Genomic DNA, 21,894 nt, shown 5'->3' on the forward strand with positions numbered 1-21,894 from the left:
GCCCAGAGGAGACAAATAGCAGAAGTAGAATGACTCAACTTCCTTAATAAGATATTAGTTGAAAACCAATCTCTTTCTGCTGCTTCCTCTTTTAAGCCTTCAGCTTGCCTGGCTACTAGGCCACACTGGGCCAGCCTCTGCCTATCAAGAACAAGGGGTGTGCAGGAAGGGGAACCAAGGGCAAGTGCCAGGCACAGTGAGCTGGCCAGGCAAAACAGCCATCTGGCCAGGCGGACCCAGAGATCCCCATGCGTTCCCCAGGCCCCCTTCCTGCCCTGCCGACCCTCTCCAAGCCCCTACCTTCAGTCTCTGTTTCAGTCACACTGATCCTTTCACTTGCCTCAGCAGCAATGGGTAAGCTTTGATATTTTTCCTCTGCTCACTTTGCTGCTTCTGTAAACAGCATCTTCTTCCTTTATTACTGCTATCTGCCAGATCTCACCTTTTATAACCTGTCTCCTCAACGAACCCTTTGCTAGCATGCTCCTGCACTCACTCAGCAGATCATCAGTGAGAGTCTCCTAAGTGTCAAGGGCTGTAATAGTCACCACCATTCATTAAAGGTCTCTGTGCTGGGCACGTGTTAGGTGCTTTATCCATGTAATTGATGAACAACCACCCTGCAGGGTTGATGATATTTTTCAGACGAAACTAAGGCTCTGAGAGGTAAGCTACCTGCAGAAACAAATGAGGCCCAATTTATACAACTAGAGCATCAACATGTTTTTAAAGCTAAAACCAGGACACTCCTGGCCCTTCCTCGGGAACCTAAGCATCCTCATTTCCTTTCCAGGATAACAACTTGTTGGCAAAGGTACCTGGAACTCTAGGAATTGAGCAATATTACTACCCATGTCCATATTACTACCCCTATTTTACCCGCAGGGTCTGCTCACTGTTGGTAATAATTTACTAGTCTGTGTAGGCAGGAAGCACAAGAACTAAAAATGAGGGATCTCATCACTAAGGGCTGGCTCAGCAGTAAATTGGTCAAACTTCTGGTGGAGTTACACCAGTACATGTTCCTGGAAATGTTACCATTTTTAACTAGATAAGGTTTAACAGGTCATTTCATTTTCTTAAAACGATTAAAAAAAAAACAAAAAACCCACACAATACACGCACAAAAAAACAAGAGTTCCAGGAAAGACAGTACCACCTTCACTGAAAGAACCACTGAAGGATGTGCTTTTGGAAGCAGAAAAGTAAACCAGAGAAGAAATGGGATGCAAGAAACAATGGTAGGCACAGAAATTGATACGATGTTGGTCAATTTAATCAACAATTGAATGTTAAAAAAAATCAGTTTAAACCACTTTAAAACATTAAGTTTTAGGGAATTTCCTGGTGGTCCAGAAGTTAGGACCCAGTGCTTTTACTGTCGCAGCCCAGGTTCAATCCCTGGTCAAAGAACCAAGGTCCTATAAGCTGCAAGGCACAAAAAAAAAATTTTTTTTTTAAAACACATAAACTTCTCTCTAGTTCTATTTACTTCAAAACAAAACTACATTAAGTTTTAGATAATATAGATAAGAAAGAAGTGTGGGGTGGGTTGTCCAGTGGGTAGAGTGATATGAGCTTTGCTATTTTGTGAAATTTACATATGAATATTTTACATTTCATTAGAAAAAAACTATAACTAAGTATGTATGCTAAAATTTAAGAGTAACTAACTATAAGAATAGTAATACAAGTCAGTTTCCAAAGCAAAAGTGTAAAGAAGGAAAAATAGAAAACTTGATCACTCTAACAAAAGGCAGGGAGAGAAGGAAAAAAGAAGCAAAGAAAAAGAACAGTAAGTATAAAATGAGAACACAAGTTATGGTGGCAAAAACAAGCCAAAGTATCAATACATCATTAATCACAATACACACGCATAGATGAAGATCGCTTCACATTAAAAGTCAGACAATCGGGATTTTAAAAGATCCAGCTAGATGCTAACTAAAAGAGACAAAACAAAATTATACAGAAAGATTGCGAACAAAGGATGAAAAGAGATATGCCAGGCCAATACTCAATAAAACATGTATTATTAATGGCAGACAAAATACTTAAAACAGAAAGATATAACAATCACTTATATGCCCACAAGAAAGCACCTCTAAATCCAGAGGCAGGTTGAAGCTTTCTGAATGAGGAAGGTCTTGCCTTTAGAGTGTCCTGTCACATTACAGAGAATTGCAGGATCTTCTGACACAGCGTTCTTTGAACATGTACTGGTCTGCTGGGTGTGGAGCCAGTGCTGAGTGCGGGGTGTATGCTGAGGAAGAAGACACAGCCCCTTGAGGAGCTTACAGTCTCCTGGGGAAAGAGACAAGTAGCTGCTTACAACAGTGATGCGATGACGGGCACGGACACACCGAGATGCAGTGGGAACACATGGACAGACAGTAGCCCCGCCTGTTGGAGATCAGGAAAGGCTTCCTAAAGCAGGGGATACCCGGAGTGGGTCTCAAGGGGTGAGCAATAAGTTCTCAAGAAAAAGGAGTGGGTGTTCCAAGCAGGAGATGGGGGTTTGATCCCTGGGTCAGGAAGATTCCGTGGAGAAGGAAATGGCAACCCACTCCAGTATCCTTGCCTTGGAAATCCCATGGACAGAGGAGTCTGGTGGGCTACAGTCCATGGGGTCACAAAGAGATTGACACGACTGAGTGACTAAACAACATTCCAAATCGAGGGGGCGGCAAAAGTTAAGGAACAAAATGAGTCTCTGTAGGAGTTAACAGCTTGAGGTTACTGGTGAGCAAAGCTTGTCGGGAGCTGCAGGAGATGAGGCTGCAGATGGAGTTCAGGCACCAGACCATAGGACTGTGCTTGATCCTCATCCACCCCCAGGGGTGAAACTCTCGGCAGAGCGAGAGCAGTCTAATTCAGGGGCAGGGTTCCAGGTGGAGGAGCCTACAGGGTAGGGGCAGATGGTGGAGACTGGGCATTAAATGAAAACCCTCCACTGGGACAGAACCCACTCCCTCACCTGCCCAGCCCGGGCCGATAGTCACAAGTTACACGCCTCTGTAGGGATGGCGAATTTCCCTTTGGCAGAGAGAGGAAGTGGGCACTGGGACCTAGAAACAAGACATTGCAGGAAGGAATGAAACTCAGCTGCAGGAATCTCAAAACCTGCCTCCTCGCCAGCTTGCGGTCTGCTTCCCAGGAGAGCAATTTCTGCCTAAGCATTTCCCATTAAAGAGGAAATGAAATGTGAATGTACATTAATCATTAAAATCTTACAGGTCAGTTATGAAAAAGAAATCTGCCATGCCCACAAAACTCAGTCTCGCTGCCAATTCCATAGGTTACACTGCCGGGTAGATGAAGTGTGTGGAATAATATTTATGCCCATCCCCAGTTCCTACCACATGTCAATGTTAACTAGCCCCACGTGTGCTGAAACACTGCTGTCTCCAGGCCCTTTCCAGTGTTTAAGGCACGAAATCACCGCACACCTGTTCTATTACCACAGGCCTTACTCACGTTCAGCTTCTCCCTGACCCCTCCCATCCCACACTGAGGCCAAGCTAATCTCAAATCATCATGTCCTTAAGATAACCTCAAGCTGAAAGACATCTGTCGGCTGTGCATGGCTTACGGCCCGGTCCCAACTCTGTGGTCCATAATCTCTCACCACTGTTTCCCTAAACAAAGGGTTTGGCTTTGGCCAGTCTGAGCTCTCCAGACCCTGCTGGCTACTCAGATCTACAGTCTCCGTGTGCACCTCGTCCTTGTGTGGACTGCACTGCCCATCCTGCTTATCCTTCCCAGGCGAAGCTCAGGCCTTCCACGTCCAGCGTCCCTTCCGTTGGCACCCGGCCTCCTTAATTCTCCTCACCCTTATTCCGTTTACTCATCATATGAAGTAATCTAGATAAAAGAACTCTAAGTATGATAAATCATCATACACCAAGGGAAGATAGCCATTTGTGCACACAACTCCAGAACTGCAATCTAGGAGGTACGGAGCATGTATGTAGAAATACAGGAAAAGATGTACAAAGATGTTCAGTGTATCTTTATAACAGTAAAACACTCAGATAACAATGTCTAATTACACGAGAGGATAATATTAAATAAGTCATGGCACAGCCATTAAAAACATCTACAAATAATATCTGGCTATATGGAAAAATGCTTATGGGATACAATGTTAACAGAAAAAGGACACAGAATTATAAACTCTTGAAAGTCTCTTGGACAGCAAGGAAATCAAACCTGATTTCCTTAGTCAATCCTAAAGGAAATCAACCCTGAATATTCATTGGAAGGACTGATGCTGAAGCTGAAGTTCCAATACTTTGGCCACCTGATTCGAAGAGCCGACTCATTGGAAAAGACCCTGATACCGGGAAAGATTGAAGGCAGAAAGAGAAGGGGAAGACAGAGCATGAGATGGTTGGATGACATCACCGATTCAATGGACATGAGTTTGAGCAAACTCCGGGAGATGGTGAAGGACAAGGAAGCCTGGTGTGCTACAGTCCATGGGGTCACAAAGAGTTGGACACAACTGAGCGACTGAACGACAACATGATCCCACCTAGCATGTGTCTGTATATTTTATCAACATTTATAAAAATGTAGACACTTAGCACAGATATGCAGCAATGGTTCTCTCTTGGTGGTGTTTTAATATTCTTTATACTTTTCTAATAGTTTCACTTTTTTTTTTTTTTGCAGTGAGTAGGTACTGCTTTTCTCAGTCTTCATTTTTCTTTTTTGGTCATGCCATGCTGCTTGTGGGATCTTAGTTTTCTGACCAGGGATAGAACCTGGACCCTTGGTAGTGAAAGTGCAGAGCCCTAACCACTAGATTGCCAGGGAATTCCCTCAGTCTTCATTTTTTTAACAGATGTTTCCAAGTGGCAAAAATAAAATACAGAAAAGATATACAATGAGAAATATAAGTCCCTCCCACCCTTCTCCCATTCTTCTGAGGGGATCCCATTACCTATTTCTTACATGTCCCTCTAGAGATGCTCTCTCTGGGGTATTACTTTTATGGTGAAACCAAGCTAAAACTAAAAGAGGGTCTCTCGATATGGAATGAGAATTTAGGAGGCATCGGGTCCACATTTGTAACTGGGGCTTCATAAGTACTGGATGGTTGCTTCCCCCACCTGCACACACACCCACACACACACACACAGAGGAAACCTTGCCAGAACCCCTGGGGCTGATCAGTGAGTTCTGGCTGCAGGGCTGTGAACACAAAAGCTGGAGATGGGTAAGCTCGTCCCTCCTGGTTTTGGTTTTCGTTTCACCCCCTTTCTTGTTCTCCCCTGGGGACTGTGAGTTTCATTTGCAGTGACTCAAGAAGCAGGAGGATGCTCACAGATGGGTCCCCAGCTCTGATGGCCAGCGCTTCCCTGCTTTTGCTTTATAACCATCCAATGACAAGCTTAACGCAGTGGTGAAGATGCCAGATGTAAGGCATGCTCGTGGGCACGTGTGGCCCCATAAAGAATGGGAAACAAACGGTACAAATGAACGTATTTCCAAAACAAAAATAAGAGTCACAGATGTAAAAAACAAACTTATGATTACCAGTGGGGAAAAGGATAAATTGGAAGTTTGGGACTGACATATACACACCACTATAAATGTGAATAATTAATAAGGACCTGCTACATAGCACAGAGAACTACTCAGCACTCTGTAATGATCTATACGAGAAAAAAATTGGAAAAAAAAGTGGATATGCGTGTAAAAAAAGAGCATATGTATAACTGATTCACTTTGCTGTACAGCAGGAACCAACACAACATTGTAAATGAGCCATACCCCAGTAAAAATTTAAAAAAAAGAGTGGGAAACCGCAGAACTGGACCTGAGAGGAAAACACCGGCCCCTCTTTGGCTGCTTACATCTGTTGGCAAGGCCTCGGCTCTGAATGGACTCAACAATGACCTGCCTGTGCATGATGAACCAGAGCCCAGGATTCCTCAGCAGCTAGAGCTGAAATCAGTCCTCCTGTGGACATCTTTGGGTGTTTTCAACAACCTGCTGCTGTATGTCTGCACAGAATTACATGCTGGTTGTCAATAATAAAAAAAATAATAATGGCAGCTAAGATTGCTTGCTATGTATTAGGTATATTAGGTAATGTTTGCTATGTATGCATGTGTATTACTCCTTGAATCCTCACAATACCTCTACTATCATTCCCCTTGTACAGAGGGATAAACTGAGGCTCAGCAGATCAGGTGATCTGCCCAAGGTCACACTGCAAGGAAGTGGCAGAAGCAGGATGTGCACAAGGGTCTCTTTCACGTCAAAGTCCATATTCTTAACCATGACACTGTATCCACTTTCAAATGATCCAAGTTTTAAAAACCGGGACCCAAATGGAGAAGCTGCCACAAGCCAAATGTTTGTTAGTGAGAAACCCAGGGACTGACCCAGGAGGAAGCATCTCAATTAGGAAGCATAAGCACAGCCGGCCTATGTTCTGGAAAAAGCAACTTTAAAATGGCAATGGGGAACAAAGACTCCAAGCTTGTGGCAGGCCTGTGTTCCTTAGCCCACCCGTGCTTACCTCAGCTGGGCCCATCCCAGGGGCCAATTCTACGACAAAGTTCAAATTCATCGTTCATTTTATAAAGCCTGGCTCCAGGTTTCCTGAGCCTAGTTTATCATTTGTTTGTCTTTATTTTTAATAGCAAAGCCTTGAGCATCAATTACTAAATTCATAAATGTGGTTATTACTTGGTCCCCAGTTTCCTGATATCGGATATTGTATAAACCTTAAACATATTATAAGGACATTTTCAATTCAACTTTCAAATCTTTTGCATGAGGAGAGCCAACAGCATATAGAAAAGATGCCACTGGAAGCATCACTGATCCAGAGACAATTATGGGACTGGTATGCAGGAGGATGGAGGGTGTAGTATTGAGAAAAACCCTGACCACATGCGTACTTTGTTTTATCCAATATGTAGGAAGCAATTTTTAATGTATGTTATGTCAAAAAAATTTCATAGAGTCACTGCAATCTGCAGGTTGGGATATCTGGTGTAACTGAGTGCCCTGATGAAGTGGCAGCTGCAGTGTGAACCACTCCATCATGACCAGTTTCTGATGACAGGGCCATAAACTGCCCTCCACACCAAAATCAAACCAAACACAACCGGCTTTCTTTGATGAGTCAAAACACACTTCTGGATCTTGCCAAGCCTTAAGGTCATCACCGTGAGCAAGGTCTGCTTGTGAAAAACTTGTTATTTAACTTTTCAGACTGAGTTCTGAGAAAGGAGCAGTTCCCTGGGCTGTGGTCAATTCCCACTGCAACACAACCCCTCCCACCTCGGTTGGTTGGTAACTCTGCTTTTCACAGGTGGGACTGGCTTCAGGCAGGGTCTACCTGTTTGGTTGGGGAGTTGGAAAGAGATGGGCTCAGCCTCTTCGGCAGGGAAGAGGCTTCAAGTTCATTGTAGTTATTGGTGACTGGTTCTGAAATTGAGGAACTAGTTTGAGGAACTTCAGAATAAACAAGAAACCCAAACAACTTGGCTTTCCACAGAAGGCTTCCAACGCACGGGGGTATATGAAAGGAAGGACAAGGTCCCTTTGGCAGTGGCACCAGACCATGGCCTTGAACCCTGACCATGGCCTCGTTTCAGATGCTGTCCTACACATCCTTTGACAGACTGGCCTGAATGGACATGTCCCTCGAGGACATGCCTCTTTCTAACACGGGGTCACATTCTTTGTCCTCCCCCAGGACAGAGGAAGGGGCTTGGGACCCACACTAAGACAGGGAATATTCCCAGCGGATCCCAGATCAATTCCTTGGTAAAGGAGGGGGCACCAGGAGCCAGCCTGTGGCGGCTTAGCCTCTCTCAGGCCAGCACGACCCAGAAAGAGGAGCGTGGATTCTAGTTTTGCACTTCCATGCACAGCCAGCACGACCCAGAAAGAGGAGCGTGGATTCTAGTTTTGCACCTCCACGCACAACAAACAGCCAGTGGCTACCACGCTCCAGGTGCTGCGCTGGCCAGAGCAGACACGAGGGTGACCAAGGCAGAAATGGTCTCGAGTTCTCACTGTTGGAACCCAGTCACTGAGACCCACTGTCATGGGTCAGGCCTCAGACCATCTGCCTACGCCTCTGTCTGAGTGGCCCCAAGCATATGGGATTGGTAAGCGCAGCCACTGTCCTCTCCACCCCAGCCTGGAAGGCTAGGATAAGTCAGCTGTGTCTTTAACGGCCTGCTGTTTCCTGGTGGCTCAGACGGTTAAGTGTCTGCCTACAACGCAGGAGACCCAGTTTCGATCCCTGGGTCAGGAAGATCCTCTGGAGAAGGCAATGGCAACCCACTCCAGTACCCTTGCCTGGAAAATCCCATGGACGGAGAAGTGTGGTAGGCTACACTCCATGGGGTCACAAAGAGTCGGACATGACTGAGTGACTTCACTTTTCACCTTTTACTTACTCGCTGTCTGCTTTGGCTCTGAGCTACATTCCAGCACATTTCTACAAGACAGCCTATACCTCCACCATTGTGCTCCTTTCCCCTGGAGTGCTGAAGTTTCCAGACTGCTCTCAAGCTCCTATTCCAAGAGATACAAGGGCCCACGATGAGAGCAATACTGTGGGTGTGCCTGCCCAGACATGCTGGATGGGAAGGCAGGGCTCCTCCCCACGGGAGCTGGGGCAGGGGAGCCACCATCCGAGGGGACTTACTCAGCCCCCTCCAGCTCCCACAACCATGGTTCGTAATTTGGCACGTGTAATATGTCTGCCTTTATGTCCATCTTTCCGCCACCATGGCAAGCTTGTCGAGGGGCAGCACCTCAACAAAAGAAGGTTGAGTGCTAAAGAATTGATAGTCTTGAACTATGGTGCTGGAGAAGACTCTTAAGAGTCCCTCGGACAGCAAGCAGATCAAACTAGTCAATCCACTCTGAATACTCATTGGAAGGACTGATGCTGAAGTTGAAGCTCCAATACTTTGGTCACCTGAAGTGAAGAGTCAACTCACTGAAAAAGACCCTGACATTGGGAAAGACTGAAGGCAGAAGGAGAAAAGGGTGACAGAGAATGAGATGGTTGGATGGCATCACTGAGTCAATGTACATGAACTTGGGCAAACTCTGCTAGATGGTGAGGGATGGGGAGGCCTTTCATGCTGCAGTCCATGGGGTTGCAAGGAGTTGGACGTGACCTGGTGACTGAACACACATACAATGTATCTGCCTTTATGTCCATCTTTCTGCCACCACAGTGACCTTGATGAGGGACAGCATCTCAGCTGTCCTTGTTTTCAGATGCTAGTGCCTAGCAGAGCCAGTGGATTTGGTCCCCCTGGTGAGCTCTGACTGGGAGAAAGGATCCCTGATGTACTCCTGCAGGACAGAGGGTGCCATAGGCTCTGAGACCCCAGGTGGTGCAGTCGCCTGGTGAGCTGGAGGGAAGAAGTCAGCTCCATGCACACAGCATGGTGGCTGTATTATGCCTGCACCCCAGCAAGGAGGAGTCCTGCAAGCTGGCTACTGAGCCACCTTTGTCATCCTTTCTCCTAAATGCTGGAGAAGGAAATGGCAACCCACTCCAGCATTCTTGCCTGGGAAAACTCCAAGGTCGGAGGAGCCTGGCAGGCTACAGTCCAAGGGGTCACAAGAGTCAGACACAACTGAGCAACTGAGAATGTACGCTCACTCCTACATGCTCATCGAGAGAAACACATGATTTCCAATTCCCGAGACGATGACCCTTCTGAACTGGATGGCATGCATCTGGGCTCAGATTTGCATACATGTGTTAGACGGGAGGTCACACACAAATCTCTGCCTTTTACATTCATCTTTTTTTTTTTTCTTTTGGCCACATGACGGGGAGTACAGGATTTTGGTTCCTTGACCAGGTATTGAACCTGTGCCCTCTGCAGTGGAAGCATGGAAACTTAACCACTGAACCACCAGGGAAGTCCCTTATATTCATCTTTGTAAATCTATTCCTGCCTCTCAAAGTACAGCATCTCCCAATTGGGACTGCTGAGCATGGGCTCAAGTTATCTGGTTCATCCAACCTAACTTCTTGGGCTAGAGAAGTCCATTTCTAATCTTAATTGGCAAGAGCATCCTCATTTGAAGCTGGCAAAGCCTCCCTTTGTCCCAAGCCTCCCAGCTCTCCCTAGTAGTGACGGGACTAATTCTGGTCTGGTAAAAGGAAATGTCAAAGACGGCAGAGCACGGTGGTGGATCTCAGACAGGACAACTCTTTGGACTTAGAGGGGACATTAGTCAGATGTGACATCAAGCTCTGCCGACAAGGGAGAGCCTCTTCACTGAGAGGACCTGGATGGATCCAGAGGGAATGATGCCCAACTACTCTGGGTCTTTGGGCCACTTGTATGCCATGGGCCATGACAGGAAAAAGATACAGAAGACCTTCTTGGCACCCGGTGGGTTTGCAGCCTCACAATCAATCATTCATAGCTACTGAAGGCCCACCTCTGGGTAAGACACTGCCTGGTGAGGTAGGTCAGTGCCCTACAGGCAGAGACAACCTTTGAAACTTCCAGGTAACCCTGCCCAGAATTGTATTTTCTTATCAACCTTCACCTCCTGTGGTTACACGAACCTCATGGTACAAGAGAGTGTCAAATAAATAGCTTTCTGTTTACTTTTTCTTAGACTCAGGGTGGCTATTGCTCTGGCTCCACCCTCCCCAGGCCTGGCAGAGCTAGAAGAAAGGCTGAGTGTGATGGGGTTGGGTGGGGATATGAAGGAGGAGTAACCCCTGCTCCGGGAGTATCTCCTTCGCTCAATGGCAGCACAGCACGGCACAAAGAGCCTGGACTTTAGCTCAGATCCTGCAATTAACTAGCTGTGTGGCCCTGGGCAACTCACTTAACTTCCTGAGTTCACCATTTTCTCTTTTGTTAAACAGAGAAGTGTGTAAACGGTTATGATCACTTCCAGGCTGTAACTCAAAACATTTCTTTCTTTTTTAAAAAATACACATTTTTATAATTTTATTTATTTATATGGCTGTGCTGGGTCTTCGTTGCTGCATGGGCTTTTCTCTAGTTTCGGTGAACAGGGGCTATTATCTGGTTGTGATGCTCGGGCTTCTCACTGCAGTGGCTTCTCCTGCTATGGAGCATGGGCTCTTGGGTGCACAGGCTTCAGCAATTGTGGCTCCTGGGCTCTAGAGCATAGGCTCAATAGTTGTGGCACACAGGCTTAGTTGCCATGTGGCATGTGGGATCTTCCCAAATCAGGGATCAAACCCATGTCTCCTGCATTGGCAGGTGCATTCTTTACCACTGAGCCACCAGGGAAGCCCAACAGCTCTTTCTTGACAGAGAGGTTCAGGCCTAAGGTCATTTAGCCATGCCCACCCAAAGTGACTGCTGGCTAGTCTAGATGGAAGAGGTGTGGGCAGGGGGCTGGAGAGGAGTCTGCGATGGATAAATGAAACAAGGTAACACTAGCTCTTCCCCTGTGGTTTCAATAAAGTCAAGCCCACCTGGACACTGAGAGGTCTCTGACCCTCAGCAATAAGTTCAACACCAACTGTATTGGTCTAGAACAGAGAGTCTGAAACAAACCCCGTGCCTTGAAGGATACCTGGTCATGGCTTTAATGGTAAGAGGGTCGGCAGAAAGTCCGGCAACCAGAAACTGCGTGGAAGAGATGGCTCAGGAGTTTCCTTTGCAGCATCTTTCTGAATCCAAACACTGGCTCCAGAAGTGTGGCAGGCTCAGAATTCGCAAGTTTCCAGAAAGCCAAGGTCCAATCCAGCCTTTCTAATCCCTGGAGCTCTTCAGAGCCTCCAACTCAGGTGGTGAAAAGGAAAGCAGGTAGAAAAGGGTTCCCCGAAAGGCCTTTCACACCAAAGTTGTGGTTTGTATCTTTCTGCTTTTTGCCAAGGGGTTTCCCAGCTCCCTGGAGCCAAAGCTCTCCTAGGGCTTCTTTGTTGACTGTCATTGGAAATGGGCCATTTTCCACCCTCAAGGTGGTTGGGCTCAAGAGCGTGGTGACACTGCTGATCTGGGCTCTCTGCCGGGTCCACATGACCCCCCTGCTGGGGGAGCTATTTTTCTGTCGTTTGGCAAGCCCTGGGAGCCCCTAGCTGGCTTCCTTATCCCCCCTGCCTCCAAAGCCCCTGGACTGAAATGAACATGAGCTTTGGCAGACAGCTTCTCCACAAGGTCTGCTCAAGACTTCCTGTGACTGAGCTGGGGAATAAATCGCATGTCACCTACACCCCTGCAAGTGTGACTCACCTTCCAGAGAAAGTGCTCTGCTCACCTAAGCAAAGCTGCCTGGAAAATGACTAAGGCACCTATCAAATGCAGTCTGTGGGGCCAACCAGTTGCCGACCTGGGCTCAGACACACTCTGCCTCTCACCTCCAGTCTGAAGTCAAGTGTGGAGTTGCCACTCCAGGCCTGCTGGTTTCATTTTCATCTGAACTGTTAGCTCCACACGAGGCTTGACATCCGGTGATCTATTTTTTCTAAAAACTAGGTTCACTTTAGAAATGACTCTTTGGCCATGAAGACAGCTTCCCCAAGAGAAAACAAGATGTTATTTAAAGGGAACGTCAGCCTGGTGGGAGCTTGCATTTTTGTTTTCTATTAAGAAAGGGGGGGAGAAAAAGAATTTAAAATGTAATGTGAAACTGTTTTTTTGCTTTTTTTTTTCCCTTGGGTGATTTAAAGGGAAATCTGAGAGTCGCTGACTGCGGATTGAGGGCCCCCAGACCAGTGAAAAGATGACAAAGGGCAGGGTGCCACATGGTGGTGGGAACCTTGCCCCACAGGACCCAGGCTTCCCTTTTAGTCTCCCGAACAGAGAGGAACAAGTGTTTGTTGACTTATATTGTACACAGTATTTTCCTTTTTTCCCCTCCAGAGTTAAGGCTGAGACCCGCTTCACTGTATGGGGGACACAGGAGGGCCCCAGAAGGCCCAGGTGTACCTGCCCCTGGGTGGCGGCCGAGGGTGCCCCAGGCGTAGGCTTACCAGCTCTGAGCAGGCAGAGCTGGAGCCTTGTTAGGTTCCTTTGGAGGGTGATGAGGGCAGAATTTAGTGTAAGACAGGGAGAACATGACAGCTAGAACCTCCAGATGGAAGAAATGTCCCACTGGTGGTCCTGCTGAGAAAATGACAGGCCCAGTCAGGCAGCCTGACCCTTCCTGACATCATCTTCCAGAAAACAGGTCCAGTCAAAGTGGTAATCGCCAACTACCAGTACTGCGATTACCACTACAACCACCAGCCACATTTACAGCCATTGTGTCCTCTGGCTTATTCCGTGCCGAGCTCAGCACTTTATATATATTCTCTCATTTTCTACTCAAAACAACGCCACGAAATGTTTACAGATGGGGCGCCGGACGCTTAGAGAAGTGAACTGATGTGCCTGGTGTCACACAGGCAGACGGCGGCAGACTTGGACCCGACCTGGGTCTCTCTCTGACCCGGCAGCCTGAACCCCCACACAGGGCACAAAGATGCCATGGACTGGCTCTACCGCTCTGGGCAGGTTGCTTGACCCCTCTGCTTTAATTTCTGCATCTGTAAAATAGGGATCGGCAGACTTGACCAGAGGATGTGCTCTTTATCTTTCAGACTTTTCGTAATAATTATTATGGATAATAAGTATCAACTCTTAATTACTTGATAACACTTCTGAGTTAATCCTTGTGTACATAAATAGAAAAATAAAGCAGCTACCCTGGTTCAGTTATATTCAAGATGGACATGTTTTGGAAACAAACAAAAAAAAAATCCCAACTTATCCTTTTATATGTAAGTTAGTAGAAAAAGCACTGAACTAGACGTCAAGAAATGTGGGTTTCGATTCTGGATGTGACACTGATTTCCTAAGTAATCTTGTCCACTTGCTCTCTCCTTACTAGGCTTCATGTTCCTGATCCTGGTCCCTGCCTTCCTTTGTAAGACTGTGAGGAAACACAGAGAATGGCCACAAGGATCGTTACTCTCAATGCCATATAATCTCAAGGGATTCACACCAGTAGGATAAGAGATTAAATGATATAAAATAGCAAGAAGAGAAGGGGATCTTTTTACTGAAGTATAGTTGATTTACAATGTTGTGTTAGTTTCTAGTATACAGAAAAGTGGTACAATTTTATATATACATATATATGTATTTTTTCCCATTAACATTTATTACAGCATATTGAATATAGCTCCCTGTGCTATACAGAAGGACCTTGTTGTTTATCCAATCTTTATGTAAGAGTTTGTATCTGATGGTCCCAAACTCCCAATCTACACCTCTGCCCCCATCCTCTGCCTTGGCCACCATGAGAAGGGGATCCTTTAACCTAGAATACAATGACGGGCACACAGGCCACTGAGAAAAGTGACTCTTCTCTGCATGGTCACTCAGGTAGTTAAGACAAGGCCAGAACTGAAGACCCCAAAGCCAACAGATGTTCAGTGCTTCGCTCAGCTCGACTGAAATGTTCTACTACTTGATCTGCCCTGTGTTTGGCCTTCCATTTCTAATTGACTGCTTTCAACATTTCAGTCAGCACCACCCAGCAAATGCAGAGCCTTCACACGTGCATCAATTTAAAAGCTCACCTTCCCCTTGAAGGTGCTCAACCCCTACTACTTTCCCTGCCCAAGGATCTCAGCGTGTGGAGGCCAGGGGGAGCTGGCTTATCCTTAAAGCTTCCCAAATCCACTGACAGGGAACTGTTCCCCCACCACTTTCACACTGGTGTCTTCCAAAGTGCCCATAAGGCTCAGATGTTTCCAGTTTAACTGAAATACTAAAATGGGGCAAACAGGAAGCATCAGATACAACTGCGGTAGTGACTTATTAATCATGAAAGCAGAATTTTAGTTGCATTTTAACCTTTTGCCAGGAAAAAAAAAAAAAAACAGCTCTCAGATGATGGAAGCCATTGATAGAAAGAGGCTCCCTGTGTGTGTATCAAGCTAACTTACACTTTTAATTTAGGGCCGAACTTGGTTTTAAGATTTCTTAACTACCCTCCCAGAAAGACCATCTGTTAGGTCAACCAACATGAATCTCTCAGCTCTTCATCAAGGGAGGCAAGCCTGTTAGGAAAGCTCATGTGCTGTCCCTTGAGACAGGAAAAAAAATAGGAAACTAAAAGTGACATCGCAGGCCAAAGTGATGGGACACTCTTAAGAGGGGGCCAACAACGAGGAGAACAGCCCTGGGTCAGTCTTTACCCATCTCCCGTCTCTACAGATCTCACACCAGACGCTGGCCAGGATGAACCGTTACCACGCACCAAACAAAACCCACAACAGTTGCCTGGAGGTGGACAACCAATCAGGGCAAGCCCGCTTCTCAACATTCAGTGATACACAAACACTCCAAGCAGATCACAATGGAGTCAGTGTTCAATAGGAGAAACAAAATGAGGAACCAAACCTCCGTCTGTGGAGGCGAAATGGCCAACCAGACATTTTTGTTTAATAGATGAGGGTTCATTTGGCAGGGTCTCTGTCTGTGGTGCCGCTTGCTCCCACAAACTCTAACAGACAGCATCAGGGGCGAAAAACCCCCTTTCAGAACTACTCCTTATAACCTGAACACAGTCAGAAGGGGACTGAAGCTTGGTGGCTTACTGCTGTCTGGTCTCACCAAAGAGCTGGAACACGTACCTGGGTATAGATTTCTAAAATTAAAGTCAGAGATGAGTACTTTTATTTTGAGGCCTTCTGAGAAGTTCACTACCACACCCTTCAAAATAAAAGAGGATGTCCTCAAGGCATCTGAAAATCTCAGAGGTCTGGCATCGCTGCACCAAAGGAACGGACTTTGACATCACTTAAAAAACACCAAGAGTAAATCCAAACACTTTGTAAGTGAGACAAGCACCTGTTCTCTCATGTTAAGAGCATAAATACCACACCAAATATTTCTCCCCATGTCCTGCACCAAGTTCCATAACGTGGTTCTGCTTCAAGGAAGGAGCTGGGGAAAGACTCCAGTGGCCCAGATTAAAGTCGTCACCCTGAGTCTCAACTGTGAGGCACTGGGTAGAGCCATTTATCCACCTCCAGTCCCTGCCAAACACACACCTGCCTCAGGTGCCTCACCTCTAAAACAGGACAATATTATCTATCTTATTACACACATATCTGAAGGAAAAAGGTTACAGGTATGAAGATACTAAGTAAAAAAAAAACACATCACTAATGTTAAGATACTATCTCCTAATCTTTCAGAGAGACCATGTTTCTAGTCAGGGGGTTTTCAACATTTATTCCTGGAATAAACTTCAGAAGGCTATTTTGTATCAGATTCCACCTCTCACCATTTAACTTCACTTGCTTTTTGAATTCATCATCAAGGGACGGCATTCATTGTCCTCCAGTTAAAACAATTTATATCACAGATTTCTGTCTCTTTTCTCCACTCATTCCCCAGTCCACCCTTTAGGACTGGGAGCCACATTTTAACTTCAATTAGGAAACAAACTGCTTTTTCTTAAGTTACCCGGCACAGAGGAGGATCCTGGGCAAGTGGGGCTCTTTACAAGGGGCCTCCTTCTGCCTGGTGCCTCTGGCTGCAGGCTGCCAGGGCCACGATGGACTTCCAAGATGGGATATTTTATCTGAGCCGACAGAGGAAGTCCTGAGTGGAGTGGCAAGAATTATCGAGGGGTCAGGGAGAGAAAGGATGCTGCGACCAGCCAGCACTGCCCCGCTGGGTGCTAATCGGAGGCTCCATCTCTTCTCCCAGGCTCGGGGTGTGACCCCGAGAACTTCCCAGGAAAGACCTGAGGGTTTCACTGCCTGGACAGGTGGGAGGACGCAGGGACCCGGCAAGCTGGGGCGTTCGGCACCTTAAGCACAGTGCCGAAGTAAGCCCTCATTCTGGAGAACATCCAGGGAACCGAGCAGGACGGGCAGGCCTGGGCGGTGGGGCAGCCTGGAGCGGGGAAACAGGGGATGTCGGGGAAAGGGAAGGAAGGGGCCTTTAAGCGCGCTTCGGGAGAGCGTGTGGCCTGCGGGTGTGCAGGGCGAGCCCGGCGTGCGACCGTGGCCCTGGCGGCGTGAGGGAGGGCGCACCGGCGGCCAGCTGCCACAGCCGAGGACCGGCGCGAGTGGGTCCCCGGGCCGCGCCGCCAACCCCACCATTCCGATGCGGCGAGCCAGGCCGCAGCCCGGCCCCGGGTTGAGGAATGACCCGTCCTCTCTGCCCCTCGCCCCGGGACTCGCTCTAGTCACCTACCGGCCGAGCGCCGATCTCCCCCACCAGCGAGTGTCGCGCTCGCCTCGCCCTCGATCTCCCGCCGCCTGTCGCGGACCGCTGCTCTCTGGGCCCACGGTCGCCCCGCCCCACCCCGGACCCCGCCCCCTCGCCGCCTTCCCGGCCACCCCCGGGGCCACGCCTCCACCCGCGGCAGAAAATTTGCCTCGCTTCGCGCCTCCTTGCTTTGGCCGCACCTAGCTTCTGGCCCCGCCCACTCCCCCAATCTTCCAATGAGACGGCGCGTCCCATCCAGTTCCTTCCTACCGCCCCAAGCAACGATTGGTTAACGAGGCCCTGTTTCCAGAAATGGGCACTATTTCCGGACAGTGTTTATAGCAAAGAAATGGCTGGGCCGACGGACTGACAGAAGGCGGAGGCGGTTGGGGTGTTGGTGGAACCACACATGCGCGCTCGGCTTCTGGCAGTCTTACCGGTTGCGTTCCTCTGGAGGTTACGGGAAGGAAGGGCCAGTGTGCGCATGCGTGGGCACTCCCCAGCCTAAGACCTGGTTACCTAGGAGACCGCGAGGCGCAGTCTCCCCAGGTTTTGGTTGTGTTTCCTCTTTGCTCCAAGCCTTGGCGGCTGAGGCAGGTGTGTTGGCTGTTGGGGGGAGAGAGGCGGGGCGGGGCTGTGTATTTAGAAACATTTTATTGAGCACTTACTGTGAACCTGACACTGTAGCGTCTCTGAGGCTAAGATAGGTTCTAGTGCCTGCCTTCGAGAAGCTTGGGGAGCTAAAGGCTTATACAGGTTACACCTGTGTGTTGAAACCCTTATCTGGTGAGAGCGTGCGGCTGGCGTGGTGCAATCCCGTCCCACAGTCAGAGAAGTAACCTGGTGTGAGCGCTGCGTGAAGCCTCTCCTCTCTGGGTTTACAGGTTATGGAGCCAGAAAGAAGACTAGAGCTTTACCTATGCATAAAAAGGTCTTGGAGTCTGAATATGCACCAAGGTGTCAACAGTGCTTCTCTGAATGGGGATGGGGCGGCCAAGGGGTTGGGGAGTTGGTTTAGGGAGGTATGGCTATTTTTTATTTTCTAACTTTTGCATTTCCAAATTTTCCAGTGTTTCCACGGTGAGCTTGTTTTTATTTATGATAAAGAAAAAAATTCCACACTTAAAAAATAGTTCGCAAAATAAAAGATATGACGGTACCTGGGCACTCCCCCCCATCAGTGGTCTAGGGCAGGCAAGTGAGGTAAGCGGCTCTAGTGGTAGAGGTAAGCAGGCCCCATTCAAGGCCGCCTGGAGAAATAAGGATTACCCCATCTCTAGTCGGTGGAGCCTGACGGGCTGCCGTCTACGGGGTCGCACAGAGTTGGACACGACTGAAGCCACTTAGCAGCAGCAGCAGCAGCAGCATCTCTGGAAGCCTTGGAGCAAAGACCTGCTCAGGTTTTGCTTTTTTAGCCTGTACCACGCAGCATGGGGTATCTTAGTTACTTGACCAGGGGTCAAACCCGTGCTCCCCCTGCATTGGAAGTGCGGAATCTTAACCATGGAGGTGCCAGAGAAGTCTCAGGACCACTTTTTGGACAGTCGTTCATAGCTTGATGTATGTTTCTGGAGATCTGCCTCTAGCAGACATCTTGGTTGTGGGGAATACGAAAGACCATTTATTCAGGCAGAAAACTTAACCTCAGGGCCTCATCCACTCACTCAGGCCATAGATTAGTTTTGTTTGGCTGGTGCAATGTTTTCTTAAAATTGAATTTGCATGCCTTAGAGCAGAGCCTGGAGTTCCTCACAGCACACCCCCACCTCCCTCCCCCAGTCTTGCTCTCAACCACTTAACCTATGTCATCTGCCTGGCTACTGAGACATTTGGGGTTATGGTCCCAATAGAGCCCATGCTTCAGAGTTGGATAGTCTCTGTTGCATAAACTGGCTCTGCTACTGACTGGTGTGGGAGATGTTGGGCAAAGAAGAAGCTGGGGGGCCCTTAAAGCTGCTTCCAACCCCAAGGTTTTCATTTCAGTGACTCGGGGAGAGGCGGAGCTTGGCCAGATGGTTGCTATCAGCAAGCCTGGAATCAGAGCTTGCCTCTTCCACCACCTGTTTGCCTCTGGGCATATCGCTTCTCAGGAAAGACATGGGCACAGGGCCAGAGTTTGCAGACATTCCCTGGCCCGCCTTAGCCTTCTGCCTCTTTCACTGTTCCTTCTTTATGACACCCAGTGCCCATGTACTCTACCCAGCTTCCCTTGACACTTCTCTGGGTTGGTGGGATGCCCTCCCCCCAGCCATCGCCCCCCCCCACCGCCCACCGCAATCAAGATGATCTATCTTTAAATCTATCCAGAAACTTTGAAAAACTCAACAGTGGCAAAAAGTTGGACACAACTGAACAACAACAGCAAAATCTATCCACTAACACTAATGTGTATTAGTGGGAGTGAGTGAATGTCTTGATCCAGAGTTGCAACTTCCAAGAAGGAATTTCATATTAGGTTGCAGGAGAGAGCGAGCCTCTACAGGCTAGTGAGGGAGATATTTGGGGCAAGCAGGGCCTGGTGGTTTTTTTCAGCTAATTTCCTCAGGCCTTTCCAAGATCCACTGTGTGTGGGCTGAGGTAAGACACAGCCTAACATCCACTCTGAGCTCCACAGAGACTCCAGGCCTTGAAATGCTGGCATCTTTTGGAAGGAGTGCTTCAGGGTAAAATGACTTCCTTCCAGCCCAGCCAGCTAAGTCACGACAACCTGGGAAGGTTTCTAGCCCCAAGTCACTTGTGTAGTCTCAGCTCTGCCCGAAATAAAATAAACTGGTATTTGTGGGGTGACTCACACCTGGAGCAGTGAGCTGGATTCTCAGCAGTCAAGGATTTCCACATCTCACCTCCGTTTCAAGTCTGGAAATGGAAGGGCAAGACTGCTTTTCCAAAACGAATAACAGCTTCTGTTTTATGAGAGCTTACAGAAAATAAACCAGCTATTTATAAGTGCTTTAAAAAGCTTAAAAAAAATTTTTTTTTTTATTGTGCCAGGATCTTTAGCTGCAGTGTGTGGAATCTAGTTCTCTGATCAGGGATTGAACCCGGGCCCCTTGCAATAGGAGTGTGTAGTCTTAGCCACTGGAAAAGGCAATGGCACCCCACTCCAGTACTTTTGCCTGGAAAATCCCATGGACAGAGAAGCCTGGTAGGCTGCAGTCCATGGGGTCGCTAGGAGTCAGACATGATTGAGTGCCTTCACTTTCACTTTTCACTTTCATGCATTGGAGAAGGAAATGGCAACCCACTCCAGTGTTCTTGCCTGGAGAATCCCAGGGACGGGGGAGCCTGGTGGGCTGCCATCTATGGAGTCATACAGAGTCGGACACGACTGAAGCGACTTAGCAGCAGCAGCAGCAGTCTTAGCCACTGGACCACCAGGGAAGTCCCTCTAAATGCTTTGTATGCATAATAACCTCGCTAAATATTCACTCCTGTCCAGGGTTTCCCAACCTGGCACTGCTGACATTTTGGATTGGATAATTCTTTGTTGTGGAGGGGGGCATCATATATATTATAAGATGTTTAACAGCATTTCTGGGAACTTCCCCAGAGGGCCAGTGATTAAGAATCCACCTTGCAATGCAAGGTGGACTCAGGTTTGATCCCTGGTCAGGGAGAAGGCAATGGCACCCCACTCCAGTACTCTTGCCTGGAAAATCCCGTGGACAGAGGAGCCTGGTGGGCTGCAGTCCATGGGGTCGCTAGAGTTGGACACGACTGAGCAACTTCACTTTCACTTTTCACTTTCTTGCATTGGAGAAGGAAATGGCAACCCACTCCAGTGTTCTTGCCTGGAGAATCCCAGGGACGGGGAAGCCTGGTGGGCTGCCGTCTATGGGGTCACACAGAGTCGGACACGACTGAAGCGACTTAGCAGTAGCAGCAGGGAACTAAGATCCCACATGCTGTGGGGCAACTAAGCCTGCATGACACAATTAGAGGTATACTTGCAGCAACTACTGAGCCATAGCACCATAGCTAGAGAGCCCATGCACCTCAGTGAAGACCCAGTGCAGTTAAAATAAAAATAGATAAATTAAAAAATAAAAAGGGAGATTATATCCCTTGTTTAAAAAAAGAAAAAAAGCTCTTCTGGCCTCTGCCCACTTGATGCCAGTAACACAACCCTCCTACACCCAGTTGTGACAACAAAAAATGTCTTCAGGCATTGACAAATGTCCCAAAGAGAGCAAAATTAGCCCCAGTTGAGAACCCTTAACCTCATAGAATAGGTTATTGTTATTACCACCCCCACTTCACAGATGAACAAACTGAGGCTCAGAGAACAGTAACACTCCAGTAATAGAAGATATGGCTTTCAAGCCATATGCGACCCAGAGCTCCTGCTCTCCTGCATGCGGGACTCTACAAAGACACCGTGGGCTTTAAGAAGTAAATTGCCCAATCATTTCTGTAGAAGAGTGATGAAGACTGAGTGAATTTTGTGCATCAGGGAGAGAGTGCCATTCTTGAATCATTTCTCCATTTCTGTTTGCTTTGGAAGAAAGGAAATTATATTCTTGTTTTTATTGCCTTAGTCAGCATAGTTCATGGTGTCCAGCCACGTCTAGTGAGAAACTGGCCAGTGAATCATCTGTGTGTCTGTGGATCTCAGGCCCCACATTTTTGGGAGATCCTGAAGTTATGCTTGAGAAGAATTCGCATATGAGGCTGA

General features: G+C 47.7%; 1 protein-coding gene across 1 annotated transcript in view; it reads right to left on the bottom strand.

The window, feature by feature from the left end:
* Window positions 1-17,294, bottom strand: part of MAP3K14 (mitogen-activated protein kinase kinase kinase 14) — a 43,619-nt gene extending 26,325 nt beyond the window's left edge. The window contains exon 1 of the mRNA XM_061392168.1: window positions 17,205-17,294. The gene's annotated coding sequence lies outside the window, so the exon portion shown is untranslated. The remainder of the gene's footprint in view (window positions 1-17,204) is intronic.
* Window positions 17,295-21,894: the final 4,600 nt, after the last annotated feature.

This window comes from Bos javanicus, chromosome 19 (genome assembly GCF_032452875.1).
Source record: "Bos javanicus breed banteng chromosome 19, ARS-OSU_banteng_1.0, whole genome shotgun sequence".
Classification (NCBI taxonomy): Eukaryota; Metazoa; Chordata; class Mammalia; order Artiodactyla; family Bovidae; genus Bos; species Bos javanicus.